This window comes from Bison bison, unplaced genomic scaffold, assembly GCF_000754665.1.
Source record: "Bison bison bison isolate TAMUID 2011002044 unplaced genomic scaffold, Bison_UMD1.0 scf7180017864388, whole genome shotgun sequence".
NCBI lineage: Eukaryota > Metazoa > Chordata > Mammalia > Artiodactyla > Bovidae > Bison > Bison bison.
This window is the reverse complement of record NW_011494960.1, coordinates 4,709,643-4,725,578: the sequence shown is the minus strand read 5'-3', so window position 1 is coordinate 4,725,578 and position 15,936 is coordinate 4,709,643. Positions and strand designations below refer to the sequence as shown.

The window sequence follows — 15,936 nt, the reverse complement described above, 5'->3', positions numbered from 1 at the left end:
AATCAAGGAATGCTTCCCTGGCTTTCTCTCCTATCACCTTGCTGGTGCCCTGAGACACCTGGGGCAGTAGAATGAGTCCACCCTAAATTCTGTGCCTCAGGTGCTTCCTCTGCCTCAAAAGTGCTTCCCTCACAGATTAACAGTCTACACTCAAGTCCTTTCTTGGGATCTGATAAGACAACTAGCATCTGCACTCTGAGTTGTAACTAAGGATTGAATTATGTTCCCTAAAATCATATGTTGATCTTGAGCGACAGCGATGTAAGATGGCAGCCACCATGGGCTCAGACAATTTACGCAAACCGAATATACAGCCTTAAAATAGAAGAGTGGACCTAGATATCCAGAAGAAGCCCCTTGTAAGATCTGTAACAAAAATTAATCTGAATGGAGTTAACAGTTCTAATGGAGTGGTGGACCCAAGAGCCCTATCAGCACTAGCAAAGTGGCAGAATTCATACAGCATTAGAGCTGTCCTGTAAGAGCTCCAGCCCCTAATGATGTCTAAAAATATGAAGCCTCTTCAGTGCCCTGAAGGACAGTATTACAGCAGTTAATCAAAAAGAAAAACCACAGGCCTCCCATACCTCCGTTCGATTTAAGCAGTCTCCATTTTCCACAGTAGTAAATTTTCTAGAAGCGTCGTATAGACCTCAAAGTACAGGAAAGGAAGCTCCCAATCAAAGGCAGCGTAAGAAACTTGTTGTTTGGTCGTAACTGATACTAATTTTTTGTCCACTTGAAATATATGTTGTGCTATAACAACAACAACAACAAAAAATGTTGAAATCCTAACCCCCAGTACCTCAGAATGTGACCTTATTTAGAAACAGGGTCTTTGCAAGTGTAATTAATGAAGAGGTTCTACTGCAATAGGGTGACCCTTAGGGCACTGTGCCCACTGTCCTTATACGAAGATAGCAGAAGGATATGAGGGACGAGGGCCACGTGCAGATGGAGAGACAGGAGCTGCGCAGCTGCAAAGCAAGGATGGCTGCTGCCCGCTTCCACCAGAAGCTGCGAAGAGGCAAGGAAGGATTCCACCCAGAATCTCAGAGGGAGCACAGCCCTGCCAACACCTGTTTCAGACTTACAGCCTCCAGAACTGAGAATAACTTTCTGTGCTTTAAAGCCACCCAGTTTGAGAGACTGAGTTACGGAAGCTCTAGGAAAGAAGTACACTTAGATACCCAACAGAAATACGTGAATACATATGTTGTTATTGTTGTGCAGTCACCGGGTCATGTCTGACTCTTAGCACACCAGGCCTCCCTGTCCCTCACCATCTCCTGGGGTCTGCCCAAGTTCACGTCCATTGCATCATGGACATGGTGATGCCGTCCAGCCATCTCATCCTCTGATGCCCTCTTCTCCTTCTGCCTTCAATCGTTCCCAGCATCAGGGACTTTTCCAATGAGTCGGCTGTTCCCATCAGGTGATCAAAATACTGGAGCTTCAGCTTTAGCATCAGTCCTTCCAATGAGTATTCAGGACTGATTTCTCTTAAGATTGGCTGATGGTATATTGAACACCTTCAGACCTGAGGGGCTCATTTTTTGGTGGTGTATCTTTTTGGCCCTTTATACAGTTCATGAGGTTCTCACGGCAAGTATACTGGGGTGGTTTGCCATTCCCTCCTCCAGAGGATCATGTTTTGTCAGAACTCACCAGTATGACCTGTCTGTCTTCGGTGACCCTGCACAGCATGGCTCATAGCTTCATTGAGTTATGCAAGCCCCTTCACCATGACATGGCAGTGATCCATGAAGGGGTGAATTCAGATATGTACCAAGAAATATGTACACAAATGTTCAGAGCAGTTATCATGGTCAGTACAAGAAGACCTGGGAACAGTTCCCACATCCACTGACAAAATTGTGATGTCAGTGTCCCCCAGCCATGAAAATATTTGTGGGTGGGTGCTGAGTGAGTGCTGAATGAGAGCAGTCAGAGACAAAATGATGCTAAATGTGATTCCATTTACATAAGGGTCACACTACCGTCAGGCGTGGGCACACGTGTAGGTTTGTAAAACTATTGGGTCAGCCAAAAAGTTCATCCAGGTTTTTTGTAACATCATTTTGGCCAACCCAGTAGAAAGAAAAGCAAGGATGGGAACAGTGGTCAGGAAAGCTAAGAGGCTCTGGATTGCTGGCGGCATCCTTTTTTTGGTGACTTGGGTGGTGATTTTACAAGCAGCTGCTTTTCTAATAGATCATGGAGTTATGCATCTTTGTGCACTTTTTCTTGTGAGTGTTTTACTTCACAATAAGTTTGTACAAAGTAGACACTACCCCAGGTACCCGTGTGGCCACAACACCCAGTGAGTGCCGTAGGGCAGTGGAGAATGATGTGCCTGGTCGTGAGCAGACTGAAGTTCCCAAATCCAGAACTCAAGGATATTCGCTGTGTCCACCTTGACACTAACCCATGTGTGAGCTTGCACAGGGTAACACCAGTTCCCTACACCTCAACCCCCTTGGAGGTAATGTGAGACTAACCCCACCTGTCCTGCAGGATTCAGGGAAGAGATGCATCTGGCGGTGCCACATGCTGTGAAGAACTTACTCCGTCTTCCTCGTCCTCCCAGCTCCAGCTCCCCTGGCCCTGCTGTCTCTGCAGTGTGCCAGGGAATGGAGTGCCTCACCGCCAGATGGCAGAACCAGATCCAGTATGGAAGGAGGCGGAGAGGCCCGTCTGGAGCCCAGGCAAGGGGAAATGTCCTGAAGGTCAGGAATAGGGACCAGGCTGCTTTCTAAGACAGTAAGTGCCCCACCACCGTGGAAGAGCAAGCACAGGCTGAGGGACCCCCTGACACAGCAGCAGCAGAGGGATCCCAGCCCTGGTCGGCAGGTGAGTTTTGGGGGGTCTTTGGAGCTTACTTGGCAAGATTGCTTCAGACGAGGCACAGTGGAAACAGCATTGCTGTCTAGAGCCCTGAGTGCCTGGCTCCTGTCCTGGTGTCTCCCTTGGATGAGGGCCACCTATTCTCAAGGCCATAGTTTTCCCATCTATGTAATGAACTAGCTCAGTGTTTCCTGACTACCCCTAGCCCAGGAACCACACGGCCTCCCTTTAGTGCGTGGGGAATCAGCATGTGTGGACGGCAAGGCCTCTCCCAGTTCCTGCCATTCCAGGCGGCAATTAGGGGCAGCCCTTTCTACTCACAGGGCTTCCTTTGTGGCTCAGACGGTAAAGAATCTGCCTGCAGTGCAGGAGACCTGGGTTCGATCCCTGGGTTAGGAAGATCCCCTGGAGAAGGGAATGGCAACCCACGCTACTATTCTTGCCCGGAGAATCCCATGGACAGAGGAGCCTGGAGGGCTACAGTCCATGGGATCACAAAGATTTGGACATGACTGAGATCAGCCCTGGGATTTCTTTGGAAGGAATGGTGCTAAAGCTGAAACTCCAATACTTTGGCCACCTCATGTGAAGACTTGACTCACTGGAAAAGACTCTGATGCTGGGAGGGATTGGGCAGGAGGAGAAGGGGACGACAGAGGATGAGATGGCTGGATGGCATCACTGACTCGATGGACGTGAGTCTGAGTGAACTCCGGGAGTTGGTGATGGACAGGGAGGCCTGGTGTGCTGCGATTCATGGGGTGGCAAAGAGTCGGACACGAATGAGCGACTGAACTGAACTGAACTGAACTGAGCGACTATCACTTTAACTTTTACTCACAATGGCCACCAGGGGGCAGCAAAGCCCAAGCAATGCCAATTCTCCGTTGGAATGGAGCTGCCTTTGCAAAAAAATTTTTTTTTAAAGAATCTATTTTTTTTTTAATTATTCATTTATTTATTTGGCTGCATTAGGCCTTAGCTACAGCACATAGGATCTTTGTTGTGTCGGGTGGATCTTTTGCCGTGGCTCACAGACTCTCTAGTTGTGGCATCTGGGCTTAGAAGTTGCAGAGCATTGGCTCAGTTGCACTGCAGCAAAATTTTCTCTCCCTCCTTCCTCCTGCCCTCTCCCTCTCTCATTAAAAAAAAAAAAAAAAGAAACCACTGGATATTATCCTCAGAAAATTGAGTAGTATTTTCCCTGTATCCTATGCTTGGAGGATGAAGCTGCTTTCCCTATAAAGAGAACAAGAAAAGAAATTATTGTGTGTTAGACACCTTATTAAGCCAAGTGATTTGCCTTCATGTGGCCTAACAATTGTGTGACTTGGTATCATCATCCCCACTCTATAGAATGTTTCAAGGGACTTGTGCAAAGTCTCACTAATAAGGATCTGAACTCACAGGCAGCCAGATTCCAGAGCTTAGCGTCCCTCCTACACCACAAGGCACCCTCCCCCTGCAGCTGCTGAGACGCTCACATCCATAACCTCATTGGTGTCCACCCCAGTCCCGCATATTAGGCCGAGAAGGCCCTGTTGCACTCAGAGGAGGAAACTGCAGCTCAGAGAGGGGAGGGAAATTGTCCCAGAACAAATCCTGAGCTAACGGTGCCACGGGAACAAGAACCCAGGTGTCCTGGCCTCCTTTCCTGAGCAATTGGGGAAGAAATCAGGCACACGAGCTCTGGAGTTGGATAGAATAGGTTTAAATCCCAGCTGCCCTGTTTGTAAACCGTAACCCTGAGGAAGCTGTTACTCCCTGAGCCTCAGTTTGCTCATCTGTAAAATAAACATGAAATACCCACCTGTAGATGCTGTGTCCTATCCCAGCATCCATCTTCCTCCCCTTCCTAACTACACCCTGATACTGCGAAAGCATCTACCCCTCCCCCCACAAGGTCATGTGACTCAAGGAGCCTGACTCCCATCCCATGGTGGAGTCATGGTCTAACGTAAAGACCCTGGTCCATTTTCTAAGGCATGGGTCAGAAATAGACCTAGGATGCAGTTTGTGGGAAAGTCTTTGGGGGAAGGGGTCACTTATGAGAGAGTTTCTTATTTCTTAAGAGAGATCCTCAGGGGAGAAACACTTCCTCTTCCTCTGACTATTGTCATGTCTGAAAGGTGACCCCCCAACCTGGTGTAGTCATCTTATGCCCCGCCCCGAGGATGAAGCAGTGTAGAGGGGAGCAGAGCTGAGACAGAACCGGGTCCTGTGGTCCAGCCACTGACTCATCCGTGGCAGGAGTCCCCCATCTCTCTGGACGCCCAGTTAAATGAGATAATCCATGGAGTCCGAGGAATCCAGGTTTCTGTAAGTAGACACTGGGAGGAGGCCTGACAGAGGCTTGAGGGAGGTCCACCCGCTGTGACGAGTCCTGTAAACCGCCGAGTGCAGCGCCTGGTGGCTGCCAGCACTAAACCGATGGGAGCTGCTTCTCCACTGGGGGTTGCTTGCCCACCGTGGGACAACACCACCAAATACTCTGTGCGGTGTGGAGTGCTGGCCAAGACCCTGTGCCCCGCATTGGCCTCCCTGGGTCTAAACTCCAGTTCTGGCACTTACATCAGAGGTGTGTGACCTTGGGCCAGTCATTTAATATTTCAGTGCCTCAGTTTCCCCACCTGTGACATGGAAATGACAGTAATGGTACCTGCTTCTTAGGGTTACTGCAAAGGTGAATGAGCTGAGATCTGTGAGGCTCCCAGAAGCGTGTGACACTGTCGTAAGTGCTCAAATGTTAGCTGCTATCGTCATCGCTGTTCTGAAAAGGTTACCAAGATCTTGGCAGGCTGGAATTTATTTTGACCTCCTGCCTAGTGATGATGAATGTAGTTTATGATAGCTCAGTTGGTAAAGAATCCACTTGCAATGCAGAAGACCCTGGTTCGATTCCTGGGTCAGGAAGATCGGCTGGAGAAGGGATAGGCTACCCACTCCAGTATTTTTGGGCTTCCCTTGTGGCTCAGCTGGTAAAGAATCTGGCAGCAAAGCAGGAGACCTGGGTTCAATCCCTGGGTTGGGTTGGGAAGATCCTCCGGAGAAGGGATAGGGTACCCAGTCCAATATTCTTGCCTAGAGAATTCCATGGACTGTATAGTCCTGCTGCTGCTGCTGCTAAGTTGCTTCAGTTGTGTCCGACTCTGTGTGACCCCATAGACAGCAGCCCACCAGGCTCCCCCATCCCTGGGATTCTCCAGGCAAGAACACTGGAGTGGGTTGCCATTTCCTTCTCCAATGCGTGAAAGTGAAAAGTGAAAGGGAAGTCGCTCAGTCGTGTCTGACTCTTAGTGACCCCATGGACTGAAGCCCACCAGGCTCCTCCATCCATGGGATTTTCCAGGCAAGAGTACTGGAATGGGGTGCCATTGCCTTCTCCGAGTCAGACATGACTGAGTGACTTTCACCTTCACCTATGATGGCAGTGCTTCTAGTCACCAGAAGAGGGACCCCTTCCGAGGTCCAAAAAGATTTTTTTTTATTTAAACTTTTTATTTTGTATTGGAGTACAGCTGATTAGTTCTCCCCTGGTAGCTCAGTCGGTAAAGAGTCTGCCTGCAATGCAGGAGACCAGCGTTCAATCCCCGGGTCAGGAAGATCCCTGGAGAAGGAAATGGCTACCCACTCCAGTACTCTTGCCTGGAAAATCCTATGGACAGAGGAGCCTGGCGGGCTACAGTCCATGGGGTCACAAGAATCGGACACAACTGAGCAACTAAACCACCACCGTAGACGATTAAGAACGCTGTGATAGTTCAGGTGAACAGCGAAGGGATTCAGCCACACATGTGTACGAGTGAGCTCTTAGCAATGAATTGTCGCAGGAGATGCATACTGGCAAAGCGAAAGACTTTACTGGGAAGGGGTGCCAGGGTGGAGACCTAGGGTGAAGGAGCCGAGGAGACCTGCTCTGCCATGTAGCTCGCTGTCGTATGATTCACGGTGATGGGGTTAGCTTTCTGGGTTGTCTCTGGCCATTCATCTTGCCTGTGCCATATTTGGTGCCATTCATCTTGCCTGTGCCATATTTGGTCTGACTCAGGTCCTTTTTGGTGGCATATGCATCTCTCAGTCGCTATGGATTCCAGCATGAGGGTTTCTAGGAGGTTGGTAGGACATATTATGGGCTGGAGTCTCCTCCCTCCTTTTGGCCCCTCCTAAATTCTCCACCTAGTGTGTTCTTTATCTGGACCTCCTGTTATGAGACAACTCACGTGAGGTGTTATTATCATGCATGGCCAGGATGGGCAATTTCAGCTACTGGTTCCCTAACTCTAGGAGACCTGGGTTCCAGTTCAGACACTGCCACAAACTTGCTGTGTGACCTTTATAGAAACATTTCCATCTTTGGGCTCAGTATGGTCAGATATGTAAGAGAGGGACCACACCCTTGAGAGCTCTTCAACTGCTGACCTCTTCCATTGCTCCCCTGGCATGTCTTTGCTCTGTGTCCAGATGTGAGTGGGCCCTAGACTCCCTCAGGTACCAGGATGGTGAAGGAACTTGGCAGGTGTCTGTGGGTTAGGATCCTTCCTCCTGTTCCTGTTAGGAGCTGACTGCGGAAGTCCTGGGGCCACAGGGAAGTGCAGTCTGTTTTAACGCAGCTGTCATCTTGAAATTCTTCCTGAATTTTGAACAAAGGCCCCTGGCCTTCCATGCCACCCTGGGCCTCGCTGATGATGGAGTGGCCTGCTTTAGGTTCATGTGCCTGAGCCCTGAGTCCATTCGCTGAGCTGGGTGTGGGGTTAACCAGCCATGCCGACTGAGAGTGGGGAAAACTGGCTTGGCAGAGGCAAATAGACATGCTCTAACCAAGAGGAGGGGCTGATGCCTCATGGGCAGTTAGACAGGTGCCCACATCAGTATGCAAGTGGGAAAGGTGCAAGGAGGGGTGGAAACTCTGTGCCAGTCTAGTGCCTCCTTACCTTGAACCTCCACAGTGGGTGCATTTTTATGGAGAGCATCACACAACCGTGTTAGTGATACTCAACCCTTTCCCATGCCAGGCACTGTGCTATTTCCCATTTCATCCTCGCTGCAACCCCATGACATGAGTTTATTAAGCCAGTGCTAATGATAAGTATTATCAAGTTAATACTAAAGTTAACTAAAGTTAACTAACATAAGTTAATAGTAAATATTAGTCACTTAATGTTAAGAGGCATTGTCTCTTCATCCCAACAGGACAACCAGCTAAGGAGTGCCACCCACAAGCCCGTGATGGGCACAGTGGGGTGAGAGGCTTCCTGTGTGTTCCCGGCATCCTCTGCTCCCACCCTGCATGGTCCCCATCACTCCACTGCAATGGCCGGTTACCTGAGTCTCCTCTGCAGATGGTGAGCTGAAGGTGTGCTGGACAACCATGGGGTTCTGGGACCGGGCACAGAACTTGGCTCCTGTCAGTAAAGGCGATAGGGACAGACAATAAAGAAAGATAGAAGGAAATGCAGATGTTTAAAGGACTCCGCGTCAGGCAGAAAAATGAGAAGGAAATGGGGAGGAAATTGAGATAGAAGGAAGCCAGGTGCAAGGAAGTTCAGAAGGTAAACTCCATAGGTGTGCTCGGGAGATAAAGTTACATCAGCAAGGATAGAAAAACGGCTTACAAATGGTGAACAGCAGAAGCAAGCAGTCTTAACAGTGCATCAGACTGATAATAGAACTTTGTATAATTTAGTGGAATATAATCTTGTATTGACTTGTAGGCGTGCTGATGGTTGTGATATTGATATTTGCATTCCAATACTGTTTTGTGAGTAATGCATGTAGGTTAAAGCAAATATATTGTGTGCGATAACAATCATTCTCACATATTGTGAGAGAAGAGAGATTAAAAACATGCAGTAGGGAACCCTGTGCTGCTGTAGATCATCAATATGATTTCTCTGTCTCTCTCTCCCTCCCCTGAAAGGGCAGAGAAGCAATGATATTACAGTACAAATCAACACATTAAGCCACCAGGTCTTGATATCTAAATACCGTTTCCCATTTAAAAAAATAATCCTGAGCTTCTTGGAGCAGTGGCTGATTCCAGGTATGGGGCAGAAAAATTATAAGGTGAGCCTGGAAGTTGGTTGTCCCAGAAAGCACGGAGGCGCTCAAGAGCTACTAGAGACATATCTGAGGGTCACAGAGGCCAGCTTAAAGGGACTCCCAGTGGCTGAATCTGAGATCATTGAGCATCAAAAAAACCCAATGATACTGATGCATCATAACATAATTTAATAAGACAAACATCCCTGGATCCATGGAGATAGCCAAAGGTTAAAAGTGCTGCCACTCAGAGGTATAGTGTTCAGCCTCAGGCCTCCTTCTGTTGCCAAGAAGGCATAAAGAGACCATCAGGAGGAATCTGGGGAAACAAAGGTTAGGAACAGTTCTACATACATAATATTGTGAAGTAAAGACTCCAATACTTTGGTGACCTGATACAAGGAGCCGACTCATTGGAAAAGACCCTGACGCTGGAAAAGATCGAAGGCAGGAGGAGAAGGGGGCAGCAGAGGATGAGATGGTTGGATGGCATCACCAACTCAATGGACAAGAATTGGAGCACACTCCGGGAGATAGTAAAGGACAGGGAAGCCTGGTGTGCTGCAGTCCATGGGGTGGCAAAGAGTTGGACACAACTTAGCGACTGAATAATAACAACAGCAGCAAAGAGACTTCATGGTGAAAGTGAAGTGAAGAGAAAATCCCTGACTCTTTGCGACCCCATAGACTATATAGTCCACAGACTTCTCCAGGCCAGAATGCTGGAGTGGGTAGCCTTTCCCTTCTCCAGGGGATCTTCCCAACCCAGGGATTGAACCCAGGTCTCCCACATTTCAAGCAGATTCTTTACCAGCTGAGCCACAAGGGAAGCCCGCTTCAGGGCGAGAGAGGAGGCATTTGCTCACCTGTGTTTTAAATGGGAATTGCACTAAAGTTCCAGATTTCCTGCTTTCCCCAGGCAATCTGACCCTCATTCCCGCATGGAAACAATCAGCTGGAAAGAGCAGCAGACTTTGGGATGGGCTCTGCGTCCTGCAGCTCACCAGTGCTGGGCCCCTTCTCTTTGTGTCGCCTGCCTGGTCCCCAAAGTCATCAGTAGTTATGACCGGTACTTAAAACTGCGCCTCTGAAAGTTAGAGTCTGCGTTAGGAGTCAGAGTCCAACCACCCTCCCCACATCATGCAGCTACCTCCTCTTTAGCCCCCATTCTGGGGAGAAGGAAATTATCACATGAAATAGGGGGAGAAGTAGATTGAACTGGAGTGAGACTACTCCCTAGGCATAAAGAGTAGGATTTTCCAAAACAATTCAGTGGAAGGCTTCCTGATTAATATATGAAGAGGGAGGCTTTTTGAGGTGGGGCAGGGAGGGGAGGCTCTTTTGAAGGGAGGCCAAATATAATGATGGGACGGAATTGAGGGATAGGGTTAGGAAGCAGGTGAAGGGTTTAAGTTCTTAAATGTTGCAGAAGACATTGGTGGTTGTGCACCCAATAATTATCCTACTCTTCTTCTGACTCACAGAACCCCAACTTCATTCAGGCAACAATGTACCCCACCACAGAAAGTGAACCATGATTCAGTTCAGTTCAGTCGCTCAGTCGTGTCCGACTCTTCGTGACCCCATGGTCTGCAGCATGGCAGGCTTCCCTGTCCATCACCAACTCCCAGAGCTTACTCAAACTCATGTCCACTGAGTCGCTGATGCCATCCAGCCATCTCATCCTCTGTCCTCAATTTTTCCCAGCATCAGGGTCTTTTCAAATGAGTCAGTTCTTCACATCACAAGGCCAAAGTATTGGAGTTTCAGCTTCAGCATCAGCCCTTCCAATGAATATTCAGGACTGATTTCCTTTAGGATGGACTGGTTGGATCTCCTTGCAGTCCAAGGGACTCTCAAGAGTCTTCTCCAGCACCACAGTTCAAAAGCCAAAACGGCAGCTCCTTTGTTAGTGATGGGTTTGGTCATGGACCTGGATCCAGTTCTGTCCAATGAGACAGAATATGTGGATGCTGTCATGTGAAGAGGTGATAATTGGAAATACAACAGGCATCTTGCCACCATTGGGGAAAAAAACCCAAAAACTCAAAAGCCAACGTGCTAAGGAAGGTTGAATAAAAGGATGAAAAGAGCATGGTATTGATGATGTGTTGATGGACAAACCATCTCTAGGCTGCCCTTTATCCCGTTCCCATGGACTAGGGGAAACATTATGTTTGGTGTACAGCTACTGTTGTCTCTTTAATGGTTCCAGGCTTCAAAAAGCATGGTGGGGGTGGAGAATCTACAGACAAGGCAATGAGGAAAGCGTGGCCTGGTCCATGGGGAAGTGGCAGCATCCTGTTGAGGAGAGGGACACAAGAATCCTAAGTGATGATGAGCAACAGAGATAAGAGGTCACCCTTAGGATTGCTGGAAGGAGTTGAGTCATTATAGCTCCAGGAAACACTGCCAAGCAGACAACTTGAAAAGAATTTAAGAGGAAAACCTCTTCTTTCTCAGTGGGAGATGACCTTGAAATGAGAGAGGGAAGCTGACGATTCAAGGTGGTAAGAAAGTATAAAGTTATTAGCATGCAATGCTCTACCTATGGAGCATGATAAGCCATGCCAGAGAACCTATGTTTCAGGCATGATCACCTGATGAAGAAATATGCTGCTGCTGCTAAGTCATTTCAGTCATGTCTGACTCTGTGTGACCCCATAGACAGCAGCAAGAACACTGGAGTGGGTTTCCATTTCTCCAATGCATGAAAGTGAAAAGTGATATTGAAGTCGCTCAGTCGTGTCCGACCCTTAGCGACCCCATGGACTGCAGCCCACCAGGCTCCTCCATCCATGGGATTTTCCAGGCAAGAGTACTGGAGTGGGGTGCCATTGCCTTCTCCGGGAGGAAACATGATGTTTGATCAAAGGCTGTTTTGGTCAAAAGCTCACATCCTAGATGAGCTACTTGATGACTTGTTTGTGTTGTCACTACCAGAGGTGGTATAAACTAGTAAAGGTTGAGGGTATGGCTTCTGGAAAAAGACTCTTTAGGTTTGAAACTTTGCTCTGTCACTTGCTGGTTGTACGACCTCCGAGCCTCAGTTTTATCCAAGCAAGAATACCAGAATGGGTTGCCATTTCCTCCTCTAGGAGATCTTCCTGACCCAGGGATCGAACCCACATCTCTTACATCTCCTGCATTGGTAGGCAGATTCTTTACTGCTAGTACCACCTGGGAAGCCCATCAGTAAGTGTAAAATTAAGTTTATTATAGAATCTACCTTATAATGTTGTTATTAGGAATAACTTAGGCAATAAATAGGTTATTTGTAGACTAGTACCTAGTAAGCAGATTTTAAATGTTATTACTCTGTCTACCTGTAACCTTGACCTTAAATGAGAGAAGTCCACCTTCATATCCCAGTTTCTGCCGCTAGACTGGAATCCAAAGCAGTGTGCCCATCTTTGCTTTATCAAAACTCACTCCCTCTTTGTCCCCACTCCCCCTCTGTGGGAAATCACATTTTCCCTAATACCCCCTCGCTCCTTGGCCCCATTCAGCATGTATCCCTGAGTTCACCCCAAGGTTCATTCACCCAGAGAAGGCTTCACCACCTAGATTACTCCTGGTCCTTGTCTTTTATCTGAACTCCAGAAGCGCCTGTTGTCAGAGCCCTGTCCTGCCTGCCTGTTTGCCAACTTGCTCAGTGGCTGCCATGTCACATCACAAAGACTGTGAGCCCCGGCATGGGGGGCCAGGCATGGGAACATGTTCCGTGTCTTCCTCTGCATCCTCCCCCACCACACACACACCTGATCTGTGCCCATCAGAGCCTGCTAGATGTGTGACTAACATCATTCAATCATGTACCTCCCTCTCATCTTCACTCCCACCCCAACTCTAGTCCTAATCACCAAACTTTTTCCCTTTTTTTGGGGGGTGGGGGGGGGTTGTGCAATGCAGCTTGCTGCAGTGGAAGCACAGAGTCCTAACCACTGACCTGCAAGGGAATTCCCTCCTTCTCTCCTTATGTATCTTTTGTCAACCCACAAACATACTCCAGAATCTGCAGACTTAAAAAACAAAGGAAAAGGCAAACCGAGAACCTCCCTTAACAACACATCCCTTTTCCAACAGCTGTTCCATTGCTCTACTTTTTTCTATAGCCAACCTGATCGAAAAACTTGACTATTCTTGTCTCCTGGGACTTTCAGACTTTTTGATCATGACCCATAGTAAGAAACACAATTTACAAAGCAACCCCTGTCCTTTACACACACAGAGTGTGTAAGCACATACACTCACACAATCACCCACACTCACACACATGTACTAGGACACATACAGTCACACAAACACACATATGAAATAGAAACAAACATTTCATAAAATATTACTCATGGAAAATACACTGAGACTTTCCATTCCATTCAATGCTATGTTACGCCATTTCAATTAAAAAAAAAAAAAAACACTAACTAACTGCTATAGACTGACTGTGTCCCACCACCCTACCTGCTGCCACCAAATCCATATGTGAGACTTGGTCCCCATGGTGATGGTGTGTGGAGGTGGAGCCTTGGAAAGGTGATGAGGTCATGAGAGTGGAGCCCTCATGAATGGGATTAGTGCCTTTATAGCAGAGGCTTGAGAGAGCTCCTTCACTACTTCCTCCAGGTGCAGAAGGCATCCTCTCCATTTGAGAAGATGACTGTATACCTGGAGGTGGTCCTCACAAGACACTAACCCTGCCAGCACCTTCATCTCAGACGTCCAGCCTCCAGAACTGTGAGAAATAACTGCTGTTGTTTATAAGCCACCCAGTCAATGGAATTTTTGTTGTAACAGCCTAAACAGACTAGTGAAAGTGAAGTCGCTCAGTCGTGTCCGCCTCTTTGCGACCCGTGGATGGCAGCCCACCAAACTCCTCTGTCCATGGGATTCTCCAGGTAAGAATACTGGAGTGGGTTGCCATTTCCTTCTCCAGACTAAGACACTGCCTAAACTGTTGCTCCACTTCCTTTCTCCTATTAACATTGTGACATTGAGAAACGTTTAAATATATTTAAGGTCAAAGGACAGTACAATCAACTTTGTGGTTACAACTGAGAATTTACAAATATTAACACTGCTATGTGTCCTTCGGACTTAAAAACATGTCCCCTACACTGCCTCCACCCAGCTCCCCTTTCTCTTGTTCCCTCTTTGGAAGCAGAAATTGAGCTTGTATTCTGGCTGTGTTCTTAAACTTCTACTAAATCTATGTGCATCTACAAAAAGATATATTTTTCTAAGTATTTGAAATTTTTGTACGTCACATTTAAGTTTTGGGTTTTCAATTCACGTCACTTTTTGCATAAGATGTGAGCTCAGGATGGAAAGTGTATAGGATTTTGGACACAGTTGTCCCAACATCCTTCATCAAAGTACATACTCTCTCTCCATGGAATGAAATGCCTTCTGTATCAAACAGCAAGGTTTTGTGTATTGGCTCTGTTTCAGGGGCATTTCTTCTTTAATTCACTTCCATCTAGCTTACATCACCATCTCTTGACTAAAAGCAGTCTTCTCAGGGTCCCTGATTTATGTCTAGTGAAGTTGTTTCTATTTTCATCTTAACTGCCCTTTCAGAAGTTTCAGGAGAATTGGCATCCTCATACTTCTTTGACTCTAGGACAACCTACTTCTCCTGGTTTTCCTCCTGCCAAGAGGGCTGCCCCCTTTCCATCTCCTTTGCGGGTGCCTTCTGCTCTACCCAGTCCCAGCACTCCTCCTTCTGCAACCCGTCTTTGGTTCAAAAACAAAAGAACACAAATATGTTTCCAAAGTAGAGAAATGAAGCCAGGCATAACCAAAAGAGGAACATAACACATCCCTTTTTATTACCCATCACCTAATTCCCTACAGGCTTTCCTTGTGGCTCAGCTGGTAAAGAATTGGCCTGCAATGCAGGAGACCTGGGTTTGATCCCTGGGTTGGGAAGATCCCCTAGAGACAGGAAAAGTTACCCACTCCAGTATTTTGGCCTGGAGAATTCCATGTCCATGGGGTTGCAAAGACACAGATACAACTGAGCCACTTTCACTTTCACTTTCTGCTTCCCCTCAGAGGTACGTGGACTATTTATTGGTGGGGGGGAGTGCAGAGCATGTGAGTTGCCCACACGCCCTCCCCCCATCCACTCTCCCCTTTATCTTCTGTAATCTAACTGCTCAGAAGTTAGATTAGGAAACATAAAGCATTGACCAGCTTCAACTGGTTTTGCTTCCTTAAATAGGTGGTTGATTAAACAAACCTTGAGTTATTTAACAGAGACAGGATCCCATGCCCCTAGGATGGGAACTCAAAGAATAGAAATGTTGCCACCCGAGTTCTTTAGGAAGCAAGAAGTCCTTCCAATATAAAAAAAAAAAGTCCTGCTTCAAAGCAGTACAAGTAGCTCTGTTACCATAGGTGGACTGATTCCAGACTAGCCAGTCAGCTTCCAAGTTCAAAATTCACTTAACCCTGGATAGGGCAGACAGCTTTGATCCCGGCCTCCTGTATCCTTGTCAGTCGACCCCCTAATCAAGCATTTTCTTTTCTCAAAAGCCAGTGCCATGGTATTGGCAATGGCAACCCACTCCCGTACTCTTGCCTGGAAAATCCCATGGACGAAGGAGCCTGGTGGGCTGCAGTCCATGGGGTCGCTAAGAGTCGGACACGACTGAGCGACTTCACTCTCTCATGGTATTGGCTTCTATGCGTGTTAGGCAGCAAGCCCTTGCTAGGTAACGTTTCCCTCCCACAGAGCTGTCTGCAGCTGTGTGACTGAGTTCTGGCTTGAGATGGAGAAGTGGAATTGGTGTGTGCAACTGCAGAGATACTCCCTCAAAGAAAAAGACCGACTCTTCTCCTGTTTGCTCCTTTCTGCAGTTTGGTTGCCAGAACAGCCGCTTTGTTGTTCATGTCCGCTTTGGTGTTGTGACATGTTGTTCGTGTCACTCAGTCATGTCCTACTCTTTGCGACCCCATGGACTGCAGCACACCAGGCTTCCCTGTCTTTCACCATCTCCTGGAGCTTGCTCAAACTCATGTCCATTGAGTTGGTGATGCCGTCCA

At 47.6% G+C, this 15,936-nt stretch overlaps 1 pseudogene; it reads left to right on the top strand.

The window, feature by feature from the left end:
• Positions 1-237: 237 nt before the first annotated feature.
• On the top strand, positions 238-557 carry LOC105002028 (annotated as a pseudogene).
• Positions 558-15,936: the final 15,379 nt, after the last annotated feature.